This window comes from Schistocerca cancellata, unplaced genomic scaffold (genome assembly GCF_023864275.1).
Source record: "Schistocerca cancellata isolate TAMUIC-IGC-003103 unplaced genomic scaffold, iqSchCanc2.1 HiC_scaffold_808, whole genome shotgun sequence".
Lineage (NCBI taxonomy): Eukaryota > Metazoa > Arthropoda > Insecta > Orthoptera > Acrididae > Schistocerca > Schistocerca cancellata.
The window spans coordinates 527,723-550,386 of record NW_026046819.1 but is presented as its reverse complement, the minus strand read 5'-3'; positions in this window follow the sequence as shown (position 1 = coordinate 550,386).

Sequence of the window (22,664 nt, the reverse complement as noted above, 5' to 3'; positions counted from 1 at the left end):
AGTGCAAACAAATTAGGAAACTGAAACAAAATCTGAATCAAATTAATACGCAACACCAAAGAGAAATCCGGGAAGTACAAGATCAGCTGACACAGGTAATACAAGAATTGCGTATTTCAGAGGACACTCGCGCTCCAATACGGGAAGAGGGACATAGAAATACGGAACAGTCACAAAATAATAACACAGGGCATTTCGGAAATTATGAAAGAAATTGGCAAGGTACACCGAATTTTGAGATGGAACCGCCGAAACGATGTAACAATGACTGACATGCGACTCGCCGACATGATGATTTTGACTATAAGCTGTTCATTACTACACGTAAATTCAAAACATTTAAGAATTCTGGCAACGACATTCATCCACAAGCATGGCTCCATCAATTCTCTCATTGTTTTTCTCCCAACTGGTCATTGGAGCACAGGTTAGAATTTATGTGTGGCTACTTGGAGAATGAACCAGCTGTAAGAATGCGATCGGTCATTCACGATTGTCACAGTGAAGGAGAATTTTATCATGCCTTCCTCTCAGCATATTGGTCTCAAGCTACACAAGACCGAGTAAACATAGCATCATAATGATGAAACGTTTCGAACAATCTGAATTTTCCAGTCTTATGAAATATTTTGAAGACATATTGCACAAGAATCAGTATCTTTCAAACCCATACAGCCCTTCAGAACTCATCCACATTTGCTTAATGAAATTTCCTGAACATTTAAGAAATATTATTTTGGCAGGGCGTTGCAAAGACGACATTGAAGCTTTTCAGGGACTCTTACAACAATTAGAAATAGACACAGACAGTCGCGGGATGCGAAAACAGGGAAACAATCACTACAGGTCACATCCGTCACAATTCTGTGACGACAGAAATAATAACTGGACACAACAAGGCTATTCTCACAACACAAATCGTGACCAAAACAGACACCACCCGTATGACAACCACTGGCAGAGTAATAGTTACAGAGAAAGATCGCATTTCTGTAGTAATGAATATGATAGAGACAATCATAGAAACAGACAATTTGGCAACCAGAACTATTATTATCACGGGAGACAGAATAACTTCAGACGCAACAGTTCAGTGCACAGTTATGATTCAGGAAGAAATTCTCCACCACTTAACCGACAAGAAAGAAACTACAGTAACTACCGACATGACGACAGACGATGTGATCGTAACGACAGACCTGAATTTTATCAGAACTGGCGGGACTCAAACAGAGCAGGGCACTTTCGACAACGTGAATTTGAAGAAGCTAGGTCTCCTAATACCAATAACGACGCGCGCCAACAAAGGAACAGACAATGACTCGCACCGCAGGCTGCCGCGTGCGCCGGCTGGCTCAGGGAAAAATAACATTGACGCTAACCTTGAGCAAAATTCTTTACCGACGTATACCACATGATAATTCCGTTCAAGTTGAACGTCTGCGTACTAGGAAGAGTAAAGGTTTACACCTTAACTTTGTCTTTGCCATATAACTTTTCACTTTACATTGCTAGTATGCTTTGTCAGACTTAGAATCTGTTTGCGGTGTTTCTGTTTCATATCTGCACAGTTTTTCTGTATTATTCTGGAAAGTAAAACATGTTTTAGTAGTAACTTTTGTGGTACAGCTACAATGAGACAGCCTCTTTCGTAGCACAACAATACGTTACAGCACAGTACGTTCTTCATCACAACAATAAGCGTAATAACTAAGATATCTATACGCAAAGCATTTCACTTTTGTTTATCATGAGGTGAGTACATTGACTTCTGCAGAACTTAGCTTTCGGAGGACGATAACTACGACACTTCCACAGAGATTATCTTACAACAAGACGCACAGTTTAGCGCTACAGTACACGTATTTGAGTGATTAATTTTAAAACATTTATTTTTAAAGATATTTGAAGTACAATGATACAAAGGTTTTCCGTAATACATTTCATTCCATTGCTGTATTCTGTAACACCTCCTCAGGGGGGTACACGCTTACTTTGAGTACCATGTGTGTGGCAAGCACAAGGAGCCCTAGCTAATATGGTATTTGCTTATACAACTTTACACATCGGTACCATATTTCTCCAACACAGAATTACACAGCTACCTGATTATTTAACAGAGAAACAAACATTTTTTATTTACTACGTCAGTGAGAGATGTTTACGCAATTACACAGTTGGATAACTTCACACTTATGAAGTTGTATTTTGTCTGTACTTTGTGAACAGTTCATATTTTTTCGGAAGCATTGTGATACTATGAGAGTTTTGAATGATATATTTGGTATAGGATCATGATTTTTAAAGTACGTTTGAGGTAGATCACACTACTGAAATGAGCAGAGAATTTTCTTTAGGTTTTGAAATTACTGCAGAAAGCTACGACGTTTTTGAGATTTGACTGAGGTGTTCTGATGTTATTTTTACGACGACGATGTGTATTATGCTGCTGAGGTATGTTTATGGTCAATAAGCTGATGCTCTATGTGGAATTTGATTATGCTACATATCTGTTATGATGAAATGTTGAAGGAGTGTCGACGAATATTTATATGTGTAATAAGGTAAGGAGTAATGAGTAGTGGTTAGGGGCTCTGGTTTGTGAAGAAGGTTGTTGGAAACCAAGAATCGTACTTTAAGAGTTATGAAATGTATGTAAATGCGTGAATCTATTACAATGCCGACGAAAGTTTTTTGGACATTGTTATACCAATAGCATTTTGTTTCTACAGATTTGTAACGCAAATTCTTACCTGTGAAATATTTTTATATGAGACTGTCACTGTAGTGGAAACTGCTGTCGTAAATATTTCCGTAAGAAAGTTAAGTGACCACCTGCAAGTAATGCGTCATGGGCACCCAGCTGTGTCAGACGCCGGGAGAACAAGTCATTAGTGAGTGCCTTTCAGAAGCACAGGTAGAAAAAAAAAGGGAGGCCATTATCCTCGCTATTGACATTTCTTAAATACGACACACTCAAACTTGAAAACATATGATAACACTGTGGAGCTCTTAATTTATGATATTTACTGAAATGCCTAATGAAATGACGAGAAATATTTTTATGTCTATACACCTGACTATGACAAGTGTCTTTCTACGAGAGTTGAGAGAATTTCTACTAACTTATGAAATGTCACATGACTATTGAATGATATTTTTATGCTTTGCCTTTCATAGTTGCTTATTTCATTTGATATATACACTCCTGGAAATTGAAATAAGAACACCGTGAATTCATTTTCCCAGGAAGGGGAAACTTTATTGACACATTCCTGGGGTCAGATACATCACGTGATCACACTGACAGAACCACAGGCACATAGACACAGGCAACAGAGCATGCACAATGTCGGCACTAGTACAGTGTATATCCACCTTTCGCAGCAATGCAGGCTGATATTCTCCCATGGAGACGATCGTAGAGATGCTGGATGTAGTCCTGTGGAACGGCTTGCCATGCCATTTCCACCTGGCGCCTCAGTTGGACCAGCGTTCGTGCTGGACGTGCAGACCGCGTGAGACGACGCTTCATCCAGTCCCAAACATGCTCAATGGGGGACAGATCCGGAGATCTTGCTGGCCAGGGTAGTTGACTTACACCTTCTAGAGCACGTTGGGTGGCACGGGATACATGCGGATGTGCATTGTCCTGTTGGAACAGCAAGTTCCCTTGCTGGTCTAGGAATGGTAGAATGATGGGTTCGATGACGGTTTGGATGTACCGTGCACTATTCAGTGTCCCCTCGACGATCACCAGTGGTGTACGGCCAGTGTAGGAGATGGCTCCCCACACCATGATGCCGGGTGTTGGCCCTGTGTGCCTCGGTCGTATGCAGTCCTGATTGTGGCGCTCACCTGCACGGCGCCAAACACACATACGACCATCATTGGCATCGAGGCAGAAGCTACTCTCATCGCTGAAGACGACACGTCTCCATTCGTCCCTCCATTCACGCCTGTCGCGACACCACTGGAGGCGGGCTGCACGATGTTGGGGCGTGAGCGGAAGACGGCCTAACGGTGTGCGGGACCGTAGCCCAGCTTCATGGAGATGGTTGCGAATGGTCCTCGCCGATACCCCAGGAGCAACAGTGTCCCTAATTTGCTGGGAAGTGGCGGTGCGGTCCCCTACGGCACTGCGTAGGATCCTACGGTCTTGGCGTGCATCCGTGCGTCGCTGCGGTCCGGTCCCAGGTCGACGGACACGTGCACCTTCCGCCGACCACTGGCGACAACATCGATGTACTGTGGAGACCTCACGCCCCACGTGTTGAGCAATTCGGCGGTACGTCCACCCGGCCTCCCGCATGCCCACTATACGCCCTCGCTCAAAGTCCGTCAACTGCACATACGGTTCACGTCCACGCTCTCGCGGCATGCTACCAGTGTTAAAGACTGCGATGGAGCTCCGTATGCCACGGCAAACTGGCTGACACTGACGGCGGCGGTGCACAAATGCTGCGCAGCTAGCGCCATTCGACGGCCAACACCGCGGTTCCTGGTGTGTCCGCTGTGCCGTGCGTGTGATCATTGCTTGTACAGCCCTCTCGCAGTGTCCGGAGCAAGTATGGTGGGTCTGACACACCGGTGTCAATGTGTTCTTTTTTCCATTTCCAGGAGTATAGTTTCCAGCTGTGTTGCAGCATTGGTTTTATAAAATAAAATAAAATGCATTTGCTAATGTGAAAACTTTCTGTCAACAGACCTATTAGATAATTATTTTATGATCCACATTCTTCGAAAAAGGTGCTCTTGGAATGGAAAGAACAATAAGAAGGGACTAATAACAGTAACTGCATATGTAATTTTCTTTTCAAGTACTTGGTAATTTTTTGTAGAATTAGTTTTTGTGGTGCACCACTTTAATTACATAGACATTAAGATGTGAAGAGACATTTCCCTTGTCTGCATTATTGTCTTTAGTGTAATGTATTTTTCTGCTTGAGCTATGTCATGTTTAGAGATAAGTTACTGCTGTTTGCCAGGCATAGTGTTACTGAATTTGACTTTGTGTTACTCTTCTAAGCCAGTTTACTACTGATTTATTTTTCTTGTTTGCTTCTCATTGCCCTATATTAGTTGTAATATTGTTGCTTACTGTGCCAATCTGCATTATTTTGTCATTGCTGTTTGCGTTAATTGTTTTGTGCTGCTGCATTGCCTCGTCCCTTAGTTTATGCATCTGAGCTCAGTAGATTTAAGTTAGCTTAAGAGGGGGTAGCCTATAAGAGAATGAGTTGCAGTGAATCTGAAGAAATGCACTGAGAGGTTATACGAGAAAAATACAGAAAGCATGCTTGGATAGGATGTTTTTTTGGCTGGAGCAAATGTTGAAATAAGAAGAAAGATTTATGGAATGAAGTTTTGGGTTGGACTGCAGTACCAAATGTTACACTGAAAACAAACCCTGTCCTTTCCTTTTGTGTTATCCCACTATGTGTTTGTGTACCCTTGTGTATTTGTTTTCTTTCTGTCTCTGTGTAGGTTCATAGAATTTTTTCTTCTTCTAACACTAAGCTACATTCACTATAATGAGGAATACCGTTATCCTCAAATATAATTTGCATTAATAATCTGTTATGTACTTTGTAAAGATGTTTAGACATTATTTACTCTGTTTTGTTTTAATGCTCATGTGTAAAGTTGATGTTTCAAAAGTTATTCTGATCTTTTATGTATGTACTCATGTCATAATTCCTGTAACCCTGATGTATATGTTATTTCGATTCTTTTGTAAAGCCTGTACTACAAATGTTATCTGTATTGTAATGTCCTTTAATGATGTATTTTGTACCTTTGTAATTGTATTCTTATGTTATAAAATTGTAATTGATACCAGTTCATCATATTATTAACTTGTTAGTTACATTTCACTGCACACTTTTCTGTTAGTCATAGTATATGGACAATATGTGAGAAGCAGGGACTGTTAGTGTTTGCACGTGGGTTAATAATTCAGCGAGGGACTGGATAACAGCATTGCTGGTTCTAAGGACAATTCCAAAAACTTTGTGAGTGCACAAGTGGTGATTATGGACTTGCTATATTAACTGCAAGACTCTTCAATGGTGATTGTGCACCCGCACAGTCGCAACAGATGGCTGCTGGCCATCTCTACAAGGACTGCAGTGGGTCTGCATCTCTGATGACCCACCAATACCACAATCTCTACCAGGACTACAGTGGCCCTGTCCACAATTTCTACAAGGGCTGCAGTGGGTCTGCACCTCTGGTGGCCCACCAATACCGTAATCTCTACCAGGACTACAGTGGGTCTGCTCTGTGATGACCTACCTACCAATCTTCTTCAAAACGTCGAATGACTCTGCTGTGGGTTTGCTCTGTTGTGGCCCATTACCTGTCAGCACGTCAAGAGTCAGCACTGTCTTTCAGTTGGAAGGACAACACTACTTCTTCAAGACTGCATGGAAATCCACTACTTCCGTGTGCATTGTCTTTTACTGCTCAGACTTTGAAAAAAAAAAAACACTGAAATTTTACTGTGATGAACAATCTGGACTGTCTTAATGGACTGTGAGAAAATTTTAGCTTTTGACCAACATTGTATAAATAAGTGTGTCCATTTGATATCTTTGTTATTGTAATTATGAAAAATTTTTTCAAATCATTATTGGCCACTGCCCAAAACAATTTGTAAAATTTTTTGTGGGGAGCATGGGGGCTATGTAAGTAGGCTGTTTATGTTTTCTTTATGTAAGTAGGCTGTTTATGTTTTCTTATTGGCAACGTTACGTAGCGCTCTATATGAAAATCACTGGCTGTGCTGTGTGCAGTCTGTGGCTAGTTTGCATTGTTGTCTGCCATTGTAGTGTTGGGCAACTGGATGTGAACAGCGCGTAGCGTTGCGCAGTTGGAGGTGAGCCGCCAGCAGTGGTGGATGTGGGGAGAGAGATGGCGGAGTTTTGAAATTTGTCATGAACTGCTATATATATTATGACTATTAAGGTAAATACATTGTTTGTTCTCTATTAAAATCTTTCATTTGCTAACTATCCCTATCAGTAGTTAGTGACTTCCGTAGTTTGAATCTTTTATTTAGCTGGCAGTAGTGGCGCTCGCTGTATTGCAGTAGTTCGAGTAACGAAGATTTTTGTGAGGTAAGTGATTTGTGAAAGGTATAGGTTAATGTTAGTCAGGGCCATTGTTTTGTAGGGATTTTTGAAAGTCAGATTGCGTTGCGCTCAAAATATTGTGTGTCAGTTTAAGCTCAGTCCTATATAAATGTTCAAAGGGGACGTTTCAAATATTGCTGCGCGGTGTGTGATCCTTACCGGGAGGGATTGACCGAGGACATCGGAAGGGTGCAAAAAAGGGCAGCTCGTTCTGTATTATCGCGTAATAGGGGAGAGAGTGTGGCAAATATGATACGCGAGTTGGGATGGAAGTCATTAAAGCAAAGACGTTTTTCGTCGCGTCGAGATCTATTTATGGAATTTCAGTCACCAACTTTCTCTTCCGAACGCGAAAATATGTTGTTGAGCCCAACCTACATAGGTAGGAATGATCATCAAAATAAAATAAGAGAAATCAGAGCTCGAACAGAAAGGTTTAGGTGTTCGTTTTTCCTGCGAGCTGTTCGGGAGTGGAATGGTAAAGAGATAGTATGATTGTGGTTCGATGAACCCTCTGCCAAGCACTTAAATGTGCATTGCAGAGTAATCATGTAGATGTAGATGTAGAAAGGAGTTTTGCTACTTGGGGAGCAAAATAACTGATGATGGATATAAAATGGATATAAAATGTAGACTGGCAATGGCCAGGAAAGTGTTTCTGAAGAAGAGGAATTTGTTAACATCGAGTATAGATTTAAGTGTCAGGAAGTCGTTTCTGAAAGTATTTGTACGGAGTGTAGCCATGTATGGAAGTGAAACGTGGACGATAAATAGTTTAGACAAGAAGAGAATAGAAGCTTTCGAAATGTGATGCTAAAGAAGAATGCTGAAGGTTAGATGGGTAGATCACATAACTAATGAGGAGGTATTGAATAGGACTGGGGAGAAGAGGAGCTTGTGGCACAACTTGACCAGAAGAAGGGATCGATTGGTACGACATGTTCTGAGGCATCAAGGGATCACCGATTTAGTACTGGAGGGCAGCGTGGAGGGTAAAAATCGTAGAGGGCGACCAAGAGATGAATAGACTAAGCAGATACAGAAGGATTTAGGCTGCAGTAGGTACTGGGAGATGAAGCAGCTAGCACAGGATAGAGTAGCATGGAGAGCTGCATCAAACCAGTCTCAGGACTGAAGACCACAACATCAACGTTTCAATCTCTGTCATCCTCCACTGTTCTTGCCCTCTAGCACGATGGAAGTCATTTCCTGATGCCTTTACAAATGTGCTGTCATCTGTCCCTTGTCCTCGTCAGTGTTTTTCAAATATTCCTTTCCTCTCGGATTCTGCGCCGAACCTCGTCATTGCTTACCTTATCAGTCCACCTAATTTTCAACATTCGTCTTTAGCACGACATTTCAAACGCTGCCATTCTCTTCTGTTCCGACTTTCACGCAGTCAGTGTTTCATTGCCGTGCACTGCAGTACTCCAAACCTACATCCTCAGGAATTCCTTCCTGAAATCAGGTCCTACGTTTGATACTAGTAGACTTCTGTCGGCCAGAACTGCCCTCTTTGCCAATGCCAGTCTGCTTTCGATGTCCTTGCTCCGTCCATTACGCCTTGTTTTGCTGCCTAGGTAGCAGATTTCATTAAATCCATCTACTTCGTGACCATTACTCCTTAAGTTTTTCGCTGCTCTCATTTCTGCCACTTCTCATTGCTTTCGTCCTTCTTCCCATTTACTCTCAGTCCGTGTTCTGTAGTCTTTAGAGTGTTTATTCGGTTCACCAGTGAGGTGTGCGTGGCTCGTGGTCCCACCATCGTGTATTCTAGACCCCCGCTTCCACCTCACTACGTTAACTTAAATTACTGGTGCCACTGGGATGCTGTTTTGCCTGACCTATCCATATATCCCCCCTCGTAGTATCTTTGCTCCACTGCTGTTACTTCGGCGGTCGTTTTCTGTCGTAAGGAGTTCGGATAGCGAGTTCGGGTCTATCCAGCCAGTTGGAACACGTCTGGAGCGCAGTCCGGACCCGCCAGTCGGGGAGTTGCAACGCAGTGCAGTCGGGTTGGAGCAGCGAGGTCTGCGTCGACGTGGCTCGCCCGACCTTTGCCGCCAGGCACCACTTGAGCCGGGCCACGGTCTGGGTGGATCGGCGGTCGGTCGTCCCACTGGACGACGCGTGTTGGCTCGCCGACGGTTCCTCAGTCGGCTGTGTGTGTGTGTGTGTGTGTGTGCATCGACTCCACATTTGTCTTCGTGCATGCTTAGTTATTGTTGGGTACCGTTCAGGATCAGATTGCATAACTGCAGGATTAGTTAAAAATGGGGGACGGAAATTGGTGGAAGTAGTGCATAAAGTGATAACTAAAGTTCTCTGGAACTTCTCTCCTCAGTCGGCTGTGTGTGTGTGTGTGTGCATCGACTCCACATTTGTCTTCGTGCATGCTTAGTTATTGTTGGGTACCGTTCAGGATCAGATTGCATAACTGCAGGATTAGTTAAAAATGGGGGACGGAAATTGGTGGAAGTAGTGCATAAAGTGATAACTAAAGTTCTCTGGAACTTCTCTCCTCAGTCGGCTGTGTGTGTGTGTGTGCATCGACTCCACATTTGTCTTCGTGCATGCTTAGTTATTGTTGGGTACCGTTCAGGATCAGATTGCATAACTGCAGGATTAGTTAAAAATGGGGGACGGAAATTGGTGGAAGTAGTGCATAAAGTGATAACTAAAGTTCTCTGGAACTTCTCTCCTCAGTCGGCTGTGTGTGTGTGTGTGTGCATCGACTCCACATTTGTCTTCGTGCATGCTTAGTTATTGTTGGGTACCGTTCAGGATCAGATTGCATAACTGCAGGATTAGTTAAAAATGGGGGACGGAAATTGGTGGAAGTAGTGCATAAAGTGATAACTAAAGTTCTCTGGAACTTCTCTCCTCAGTCGGCTGTGTGTGTGTGTGTGTGCATCGACTCCACATTTGTCTTCGTGCATGCTTAGTTATTGTTGGGTACCGTTCAGGATCAGATTGCATAACTGCAGGATTAGTTAAAAATGGGGGACGGAAATTGGTGGAAGTAGTGCATAAAGTGATAACTAAAGTTCTCTGGAACTTCTCTCCTCAGTCGGCTGTGTGTGTGTGTGTGTGCATCGACTCCACATTTGTCTTCGTGCATGCTTAGTTATTGTTGGGTACCGTTCAGGATCAGATTGCATAACTGCAGGATTAGTTAAAAATGGGGGACGGAAATTGGTGGAAGTAGTGCATAAAGTGATAACTAAAGTTCTCTGGAACTCAGAGAAGATACCTGAAGAGTGGCAGGAGTCGATTCTGATCTCAATTTTTAAGAAGGGCGACAAAATGGATTCTAGTAATTGTATAGGGATATCGCTATTACCAGTATGTTCCAAAATTTTCTCGAATATTCTGCTAAGCAGGTTTACACCATATGCAGATGAAATTGTGGGGGATTACCAAGCTGGCTTTCGGAGGAACAGATCAACTGTAGACCAAATATTCACCCTGCGTCAAATTTTGGAAAAGAAAAGGGAATACAATAAACTAGTTCATAATCTTTTCAAAGATTTTAGAAAAGCATACAATTCCGCATTGCAGTCACAATTGTACAGAATTCTTTTGGAACTTGGAATACCAAAGAAGTATTTTAGACTTATAGAGGAGAGTTTGAAAAACACAAAAGGTAGAGTGCGCGTTGGGAAATTGGAGTCAGAAGAATTTGTAATAAAGAACGGACTTCAGCAGGCGCTGTCTCCGCTACTTTTTACTCGTAATTTAGTCCTAGAATATATTGTACGAATGGCAGCAGATAATTCACAGGGTGTGGAGTTAAATGGAAATACTAAGATATTATGGTATGCACATGATATAAACATCATTAGCGATAGGAAAGAATCTGTAACAGCAAATGCGAATGCGTTAATCAAGGTTAGTGAAGATGTAGGTCTAAGGATAAGTGAAGACAAAACTAAATACCTGGTTACTACTGGAATGTCAACAGCAGTAGATCAGGAAATGTTAAGATTTGGAGACATGCAGTTGAAAAAGTGAACACATTTAAGTATCTAGGCGTGGACATCACTTCGAGAAATGAGATCGAATCCGAACTGAAGAAGAGATTACGGGCGGGAAATGCGTGCTACTTCTCACTGAATAGATTACTTTCATCACGGATATTGTCTAGAAATTTGAAGATTAGAATACACAAAACTATTATTCTACCAGTTATGCTGTACGGGTGTGAGAGTTGGTCCCTCACTGCGCAAAATTAAAAGCCATTTCGAGTATTTGAAAACAAAATTTCGAGGAAAATTTTCGGAGCAAAAAGGGATTACATTAGCGGAGAGTGGCGAAAACTGCGTAACGAAGAGGTTCACGAACTCTATTCGAGCCCTGACACAATCAGTATTATTAAATCACGTAGGCTGCGATGGGCGGGTCACGTAGCTCTTATGGATGAGGGCAGGGCAGCGCGCAGAGTACTGGTAGGGCACCTACAGGGAAAACGTCCTGTGGGGAGACCGAGGCGCAGGTGGGAGGACGATGTGAAGGCTGATTTGAGGAGCCTAGGTACTGAAGGTGAATGGAAGGAAATAGCCCAAGACTGGGACAGATGACGAAAACATGTCGCTGCGGTATCGGACTCTCGAGTCCGGTATGACCAGTGAGTGAGTGTACGGTTCAGGTCTCTGTGCAAGTGTTTGTCAGGTTCTGCGTGTAGTTTGCGTGATTCTGATTGACGAGTTATTCTGAATGTTGTCGGCGTATGGGCTCTGAGAGGTCGCTCGTCTCATCGGGCGGCGAGGGACTGGCGCTCTGGGCGCTTCTGGGCCCCACCAACTACCACCACCCTGTGGGACTCGGGTCGGTCCTTCCACGGTGCGAGGATGCCGCCCAGCCGGTGGGCGCGTTCCCTCTGCCCAGTGGGGTCCGAGCCGGTGTTTCGGCGGTCGTGTGCTGCAGGTGAGTGGGAGGCGCACCAGCAGTGCTGTCGCGACGCAGCAGCGGGCAGCCGGTCGGTCGCTGCGGACCGGGGAACTCACCTCCGCGCGGTGCATCCGGCTGGGTCCGCTGGCGGAGTGTGTCGGAGCACCACCACCTAGAGACAAGGCCGCGGCGCGAAATTCATAGCAGGTCGTGACGTCACTCCAAGCGGGCCACCATGTTGTGTTTCGAAGCGTTTATCTATCTACACGTTTGTTGCATCGAGTGCTATATTCGTGCTTAAAACTAGCGATTACAGTGTTTACGTGTAGTGAAGCTACTGTGAACATGGTTTACAAGTGTTGTGTGCCAAGGTGTCGTGGGAATTACGGAACTCGACCTAAAGTAATGTTGTTTTCCTTTCCGAAAGATGCGAATCTGCGTTGGAAATGTCTTTCAGCGATTCATCGGGACAATTTCCAACCCACTGAGCACACGAAGGTATGTAAAAAGTATATACCTAGTACAATTATTATTTTTTTCTGGTGGAATATCTTGCATTTTGGATACATTTGACTAAAATTGTGAGCAAAAGTTCGCAGTAAATAGGCCTAGTATTCGTTATCAAGTGGCTTTATTTTGATTTTGAAAACGAAATATAAATTTGTGGCTCGTGTTACTTTTTATTCGTGTTTAAATTTCTCTGCAGTTCGTATTTTGTTACGCATTACCGATACGTTTTATTCTCTATTTGTGAGAGGGTGTTGTTTTTCACTCTCGCATTAGCTAGCATGAGTGGTAACGAATGTTGAAACTGCTGTTTTCATGTTCAAAAAGCGATCTCTCTGTATGAAGCATATCTGTTTTATTTTTCGATGTGTCAAACAATGGAACAAATTAATCTAGAAATAGGTTAAATTTATTATCGACGTTTTTAGCTTGACACATTGTCTCATTCTAACTGCTGCAAATGTCTGCCGAAGGTTTGTAGATTTTCACTGTTGACTTATGCTCAAAATCTGCCATATTTTTACAGGAAAGAAAATTTACATTACAATAGCAATGCATAATTGTTTTTGTGAGGTGAGTTAAAAGGGATTGTTTGCTTGGGGAATGTACTCAACTTTCCTGAGGGAGCTCTGTAAACAGCTACACAATATTTATTTAGGATACTAAAGGCAGAGGAATTTAATATTATACACTGTATTAGTGCAGAATTTTTCAAGTGAGTGTAAATAATAGTTGTCTGGTCCAGAAAGAATGTACTTTATCACAGTGCATTTTTCACAAATGTACCTTGTTTTATCATGTATATCGCAATATTATTTACATCCCGCACTCGTACGTTTTCACTGGCTATTGATAAGTCTTATGTAATTACATTACCGGTAAAAAAGAATTATAAACTATAGTTTCTGCTATATCGCAATTGACAAAGTTACTTATTTTAACCATTCGGCAAAGTACTCTCCCCTTTGCGTGGTATCATTTGCCAAGATCTAGTTTCGTTATCTCCAGCGGTTTACGAGATATGACAGGCGTTATGAATATTTCATTCCCGCGCGTTGCGATCGGAAGTGAAGTTGCTGCAGATGCTCAATTTTTTCGAGATTGGAAGCAGATATTGATTCAAAGTTTTACGAAAATTTCAAAACCTCATCTGTATTTCATACTCAGCAATAGAATGTGTAATATGCATCAAACACAAATTCATAGCGACCCCTATTTTTTATGGCAACGTTCTCAAATTTGATACTCATCTGTGAAATACCACGATAGTTACGACCATTATCGAAATGATTGGCACTTCATCATGAAGCTGCCATATAAAACTAAAAGTATTTCAGAAATTAATTATTTTTTACGGAATAGGTTCTGTAAAACCGTTTGACAAAGATTTGCAGGCCGTGCGTCTCGATTCTTTAAGCGCAGCGCCAAGCCAACCCTGGCCCGCTTTGCGTGACGTCACAAGAGCGCGCCGCGGCCTTCTCTTTAGGTGGTGGTGGTCGGAGTGTGTCTGCAGCTGTCCGATAGCTACGAGCTCCGTGGCTCACCGACCCAGGACGCCAAAGTTGAGTGGTGTGCTAGGCACCCAAGCCACGCTCGTTCATGTACGAGGTGCATTCAAGTTCTGAGGCCTCCGATTTTTTTTCTAATTAACTACTCACCCGAAATCGATGAAACTGGCGTTACTTCTCGACGTAATCGCCCTGCAGACTTACACATTTTTCACAACGCTGACGCCACTATTCCGTGGCAGCGGCGAAGGCTTCTTTAGGAGTCTGTTTTGACCACTGGAAAATCGCTGAGGCAACAGCAGCACGGCTGGTGAATGTGCGGCCACGGAGAGTGTCTTTCATTGTTGCAAAAAAGCCAAAAGTCACTAGGAGCCAGGTCAGGTGAGTAGGGAGCACGAGGAATCACTTCAAAGTTCTTATCACGAAGAAACTGTTGCGTAACGTTAGCTCGATGTGCGGGTGCGTCGTCTCGGTGAAGCAGCACACGCGCAGCCCTCCCCGGACGTTTTTGTTGCAGTGCAGGAAGGAATTTGTTCTTCAAAACATTTTCGTAGGATGCACCTGTTACCGTAGTGCACTTTGGAACGCAATGGGTAAGGATTACGCCCTCGCTGTCCCAGAACCGTCATTTTTTCACCATTGGCGGTTACCCCAAATTTTTTTGCTGGCGGTGAATCTGTGTGCTTCCAATTGAGCTGACTGGCGCTTTGTTTCTGGATTGAAAAATGGCATCCGCGTCTCATCCATTGTCACAACCGACGAAAAGACAGTCCCATTCGTGCTGTCGTTGCGCGTCCACATTCCTCGGCAACGTGCCACACGGGCAGCCGTGTGGTCGTCCGTCAGCATTCGTGGCACCCACCTGGATGACACTTTTCGCATTTTCAGGTCGTCTTGCAGGATTGTGTGCACAGAACCCACAGAAATGCCAACTCTGGAGGCGATCTGTTCGACAGTCATTCGGCGATCCCCCGAAACAATTCTCTCCACTTTCTCGATCGTGTCGTCAGACCGGCTTGTGCGAGCCCGAGGTTGTTTCGGTTTGTTGTCACACGATGTTCTGCCTTCATTAAACTGTCGCACCCACATGTCTCCTTCAACTGTCGATGAATTTCAATTGGTTTCACACCACGCAAATTCAGAAAACGAATGATTGCACGCTGTTCAAGTAAGGAAAACGTCACCTGGCGGTAAAATTCCATCTGCCGTATGGTGCTGCCATCTCTGGGACGTATTGACAATGAACGTGGCCTCATTTTAAAGCAATACGCATGTTTCTATCTCTTTCCAGTCCGGAGAAAAAAAAATCGGAGGCCTTAGAACTTGAATGCACCTCGTAGTGTCGTTCGTTTCGGTGGTTCACTCTTCTGGAGCTTTTCCTGTGAGCAACACCCAGTGGTTCTAGTGGTGAAATCGAGCCGCCGTGCGGTGGAATTAACTGTATTCATTCACTACAATTCGAGTGCACCAGCGCCATTTTCTCCCTTTTGACCGTTAGTATTCTGGTTACCTGCCCTGACCACTGACGTAAATTCAGGCAGTGTTCCTTTTACGTGAAGTTAACTATTTTTTTTATTTATTTATTCTTCCGTGGGACCAAATTAAGGAGAAGTCTCCATGGTCATGGAACGAGTCAATATATGAAATTATAACACGATAGTAGAAACAGATAAAATGAAATATAAGAAACGTATTCAGGCGACAATTCGTAAGTTTACATAAAGAAAATCAACAATATAACACTGGAATTTGCTTAATTTTTCAGCTCTTCCAGGAGCTGCTCTACAGAATAGAAGGAGTGAGCCGTGAGGAAACTCTTCAGTTTAGACTTAAAAGCGTTTGGGCTACTGTTGAGATTTTTGAGTTCTACTGGTGGCTTATTGAAAATGGATGCAGCAGACTACTGCACTCCTTTCTGCACAAGAGTCAAGGAAGTGCATTCCACACGCAGATTTGATTTCTGCCTAGTATTAACTGAGTGAAAGCTGCAAACTCTTGGGAATAAGCTAATATTGCTAACAACAAACGACGTTAAAGAAAATATATACTGTGAGGGCAATGTCAGAATTCCCAGACTATTGAATACGGGTCGACAAGAGGTTCTCGAACTTACACCACATATAGCTCCAACAGCCCGTTGCTGAGCCAAAAATACCCTTTTTGAATCAGAAGACTTACCCCAAAAAATAATACCATATGACATAAACGTATGAAAATATGCGAAGTAGACTGCTTTTCGTGTTCAACTGTCACTTATTTCAGATACTGTTCTAATGGTAAATAAAGCAGCATTTAGTTTCTGAACAAGATCCTGAACATGGGCTTTCCACATCAGCTTACTATCTATCCGAACGCCTAGGAACTTGAACTGCTCCGTCTCGCTTATAATACGCCCATTCTGTCTGATCAAAACATCAGTTGTTGTTGAATTGTGAGTTATAAACTGTAAAAACTGAGTCTTACTGTGATTTAGCATCAAATTATTTTCCACAAGCCACGAACTTATTTCGTGAACTACATTATTTGATAACCTCATTTCAAGTGTACCAGCGGAATTTTCTGTCTTGTGGCCGTTAGTGTTCCTGGCCACTAACGTAATTTCAGGCAGCGTCCTTTCCTCACCTGTTGTCGCTGTACAACATGGTGTGTAGTTTTGACAGCTTAATGCATATTTCATTGTGGATATTCACGTCTGTAACAGTTTGGTCTTTGAGTTTTTATGTACCGATTGGTGGCTGGCAAGTCGTTTGGTCGGTCAGTCCGCGGCTGTCCCCTAATTGGGTTCCAACGGATCAAGTGTAGCTGGGCTGGGCCCACCACCTGTCTCACCTAAGTGAACGAGGGCAGACTTACCCCCTGGAGGCTTCTGGATGCTGTTGGCTTTACTGCCTGTCTCACCGGTGTTTAATTGTCTGTTTATAATCTATTACAGTCGCTGATAAAAGAAAAATTCTTGGTTTTACTGTGTTTCATGTAAGCAAGTTTGAATTCCGGCAAGTGCATATTTGCTAAAAGGTTATTCCCGTTGTGTTGTCTTTTTCTTTTGGTCTGGTTTCAGCTACTTAAAAATTAAGGCTTTGTGGTTATTTTTTTTTTAATTTTTGAAAATTAATTGTGGGTCTTCAGCCATGGAACCTCATTCTTAAAATTACCTTTCAATTTTGGTATTTAATTGTGGCCTTCAGCCGTTTGTATTGCACCTTGCATATGTTTGTTCTGTCTAATTTGCTTTGAGGCTTTCCACCTAGCTCTGCTAATTATATATATATATATATATATATATATATATATATATATATATATATATATATATATATATATATATATTAGCAAATAAAATAATTATATATATATATATATATGTGTGTGTGTGTGTATGTGTGTGTGTGTGTGTGTGTGTGTGTGTATATATGTATATATATGTAATTATTTTATTTGCTATTTTAACTGCATTTTTATCTTGTTGATTTTTAAGATTTTTTTGTTTGGAGGCCTTCAGGCTTGAAAGAGTTGCATTTTGAAGCTAGTAATTGTAAACGATCGACTATGTGCCGTTTTGGTTTAAAGGTTGTATTAAATTACAATAAAGTACAATTCCGAGTGAAACTGACCAACACCTTATTTGGCCCTTTCCACAATCCTAACCACCTGTTCTGCCCAGTGGGTTTAGTGGGTGCCTCAGGCAGATCCCATAATTCTTATTCATTTCCACTGAGGGTAGCAATGTCACCGGAGAATCATATCATTGACATACTTTCATCTTGTATTTTAGTTCCACTCCTGAACCTTAGTGTTATTTCGACCATTGCTTCTTCGATGAGCAGATGGGATAGTAGGGGCGAAACACTCCATCCCTGTCGTGTACTTCGTTCTTGGTCTTCCACTCTTATTTTTCCCTCTTGGCTTTCGTACATATATGACCCGTCTCTCCCTACAGCTTACCCCTATTTTTCTCAGAATTTCGAACATATTGCACCATTTTACTTTGCCAAACGCTTTTCACAGGTCGACAGATCCTATTAACGTGTCTTGATTTCTCTTTAGTCTTGCTTATATTATTAACTGCAACGTGAGAATAGCCTCTCTGGTGCCTTCACCTTTCCTAAAGCCAAACTGATCGTCATCCGACACATCCTCAATTTTCTTTTCCATTCTTCGGTATATTATTCTTGTCAGAAACTCAGCAACTTGGATGCATCAGCTGTTAAGCTGATTGTGCGATAATTCTCACACTTGTCAGCACTTGCTGTCTTCTAAATTGTGTGGATGACATTTTTCCGAAACTCAGATGGTATGTCGCCAGACTCATACATTCTACACTCCAACGCGAATAGTCGTTTTGTTGCCACTTCCACTAATCATATTAGAAATTCTGATGGAATGTTATCGATCCCTTCTGCCTTACTTGATCTTCAATCCTCGAAAGCTCTCTTAAATTCTGATTCTAATCCTGGATACCCTTTCTCTTATAAATGGACTCCTGCTCCTTTTTCTATGACATCAGACAAATCTCACCCTCATAGACGCCTTTAATGTATTCTTTCCACCTATCCGCTCTCTCCTCTGCATTTAACAACGGAACTTTGGCTGCACTCTTAATGATTCCGCCCATGCCTTTAATTTCACCGAAGGTTGTTTTCACTTTGCTACTGTCATTTCTCTTTCGGTTTCTTCACATTTTTCATGCAGCCATTTCGTCTTAGCTTCCCTGCACTTCCTACTTAATTCATTCCTCTGAGATTTGTATTTCTGTATTCCTCAATTTCCCTGAACGTTTTTGTTCTTCCTTCTTTCATCGATCATCTGAAGTATTTCTTCTGTCACCCATGGTTTCTTCGCAGTTACCTTCTTTGTACCTCTGTTTTTCCTTCCAACTTGTGGGATGGCCCTTTTTAAGGATGTCCATTCATCTTCAACTGTACTGCCTACTGAGCTATTCCTTATTGTTGTATCTATAGCCTTAGAGAACTTCAAGCGAATCTCGGCATTGCTTAGTACTTCCGTATGCCACTTCTTTGCGTATTGATTCTTCAAGACTAATGTCTTACACTTCAACCTACTCTACATCCTCTTCATCGCTACTTATTGTAATCTGAGTCTACATCTGCTCCCGGGTACAATCCAGTATCTGATTTCGGAATCTCTGTCTGACCACGATGTAATCTAAATGAAATCTTCCCGTATCATCGCGCCTTTTCCAAGTATACCTCCTCATCTTGTGATTCTTGAACAGAGTATTCGTTATTACTAGCTGAAACTTATTACAGAACTCAATTAGTTTTTCTCCTCTCTCATTCCTTGTCCCAAGCCCATATTCTCCTGTAACCTTTTCTTCTACTCCTTCCCCTATAACTGCATTCCAATCCCCCATGACTATTATATTTTCGTCCCCCTTTACACTCTGTATTACCCTTTCAATATCCTCATACACTTTCTCTATCTCTTCATCTTCAGCTTGAACGTCGGCATGTATACCTGGACTATCGTTGTCGGTTCTGGTTTGCTGTCGATTGTGATAAGAACAATCCTATCACTGAACTGTCCACAGTAACACACTCCTTCCTATTCGTAACGTATCTGACTCCCGTTACACCATTTTCTGCTGCTGTTGATATAACCTATACTTATCTGAACACAAATCCTTGTCTTCTTTCCATTTCATCTCACTGCCCCCTACTATATCTAGATTGAGCCTTGTATTTCCCTTTTCAGATTTTCCACCTTCCCTACCGCATTCAAGCTTGTGACATTCCACGCCCTGAATCGTAGAACGTTATCCTTCCATTGGTTATTCCACCTTTTTCTCCTCTCCCAGAGATGCGAATGTGGGACTATTATGCGATCTTTTACCAATGGAGAGACCACCATGACACTTTTTCAGGTACAGGCCACATGTCCTGTGGATACACGTTACGTGTCTTCAATGCAGTGGTTTCCATTGCCTTCTGCATCCTCGCGCCTGTGATCATTGTTGATTCTTCCGCCTTTAGGAGCAGTTTCCCCGCCTCAAGGGCAGGAGAGTGGGCTGAACCTCTGTCCGCTCCCCCGCCCTCTTTGACGAGTCCGTTGGCATAACGGAAATATTCGGCCGCCAATGCTGATTATTAATCAGAATTCAAGCGGTGACGGGTTTCGAACCAGTGACCGTAATGCGCCCCAAATTCCCACAGATCAGGTACCGAACGGCCGACCTAGTGGAATCGAAACGTTCGCAACCAGGATAAGCAAAGAAAAATCTCATTTATTGCTTTGGCAAAATATATTTGATTCAGTTCAATGTTTCTAACTCTCTGTACACGTTCCCAGTAGAAAATATGTCTTTCGTGCTAGGTAACTTGTTCAGCACCGTAAAGCGGCTAACATTTTGTCATTTCTCACCATCTTTTATCGCATATAATCAGAAACTAAGAAAAAAACAGTAACTACTCTGGGTAGAACTCTGACATTTAACTTTCTTTTTAACTCAACAGATACCTGCATTATAAAGTCATAAAAATTCATTCATAATTGCACAGTAATAACATTTATCCCCAGAATTTATCCTCATAAACATTTTACGAACTCTTACCCGCAATTTCCACACACGAATCTGTTCAAGACCCTTCAAAAATAACATATATGATAGCTTTCACCCAAAGAAGTTTACCCCAAAAATACTGCATATAATTTGCGCATAGCTGCATGTTCTATTCCCAAAAGCAATAAAAATTCTAATGCAGTCTGATGACCTCTACTCACCAAAATTTGTACCAATATTAACTTCTGTTAATTTACATAGATCACAAGAAAAACCCATCCATCACAATACAAGTAACACATTTAAATAACCCTTGAGACTTCTCCCCAAATCTTATCTACAGTCCAATTTAGAGTTGTCACTTTTGTAAAATTATTGACAAATCACTGACCTCCGTGCATCAAGAACTGTAAGGTTAATATTTGCTCACTCCTTGCACTGAATTTTGCCTCGCTAATCTATTACATAAGTCGTGAATTCATCATTACTAGCCATTACGAAAAAACAGAAATAATACCCAAAATTCTTAAACACTACACGCAATAAAACACCTACATAGATATCCACATTTGTATACATACCACGTTATTCTTTTAGAAGGTGCAGCTCCGCCGCCGTTGCCTCTTATAACACATTTCTCTCCAGCGTAAGTACCGTCTGAATCTCACCTTTCTACATTTTTTTAACCTGCTCAATTTGAGGCATCTGACCTTGTTAACCACAAAATTTTGTACTACCTCAGCAACACCACTTTTAGAATCGAGGAAAGCACACTTTCTTTCACCCTCAACATCGATTTTCACACATACAAGCTGCACATTTTTAATTTCTCCCCCCTTCAAACATTCCTCATTTAATATATCATTTATAATATCCCTTTCCTTCTCCTCCAAATTTATGGCACATTTCATGTGTTCATATCAACCCTCAGTCTCATTGTCGGCATCAAACAGTTCATTAAACACATTCCTTGCCCTGATTTCATCTTTTCTCTCTTCAAGGCCTCTTGCTGCTTTCAATTTCTCCTGTGCCTTCCATAATATTTTTCTGTACCGTCTCCAGTCATTAACTGAATAGTCACTTTGTTCCATGCCGTAACCTTCTTTACTAACATTGTCTCCTAAACCAATATTTTTCCCATTACAAATTTCTGTATTCTCCCCAATCTACCGCTAAACATTTATATTATATAAATCACCCTCAAAACCTGTCCTCTTTAACATCAATTATACTGTTCCCTTCCTCCGAAATAACAGTATCAGTAACTGGAACGTCATTGCAATTAATCACAAAATTTAGAACTTCATCTCTGTTAAACAATACCTCACTTATCTCCTCTGAATCATTACAGTCTTAGCACAGATAACTCCATCAACTTCCGCAGATAAGCCATAAGTTTGATTATTTAAACCTTGCTTTACATCCTTTGATTTATTTCAAAAATCACATTCAACAGCTCCACTAAGCTCCTCTGCTACATCACACAAATTGCCGCTATTGCATCACACCACATAAGAAAGACAGTAGACTCGTATTCCGCCGAATTCGGATTTACTTCTGTCTCCACTACAGTTTCCCTCCTGCCGGACTCATGCACCGCTTTATATCTTGAGCTACCGTTTACCGCATCATTTTCATATTCATCATTCAACAGCCACTCATAATTCGTGTTTCCATTAGAGAGAAATAAATGCACAAAATCCTTCCTCCGAGATATTTGAATCGGTAGCTTCAACCTTGGCAACGTCAGCCCCTCTAACATCGGTCTTACCTCTCTTCAACAACAAACCGCCCAGTTCTGTCGATACTCAATGAAATTCGTCTCCAACCCGCCAGACTGCTGCTACAGGCCCTTCACAGATAGCTTCTCCACCAACACAAAATCATCTGCATTTCCTTCGCCCACATTCATTACTATCATTGTTGCTAGTGGCTATTGCTGAGTCCATCATACATACCACCTCCACAAAATTCAGATTCATTTCAGCCTCTCTTCTGGTCACAGAGTTTTCCATCATACATACATTCATTCCATCTTTCACTTCCCTTTCGCAAAATAAGTTCTTCAGCCTGTAACCTCCCCCTCACTTACCGACCTTAATGACA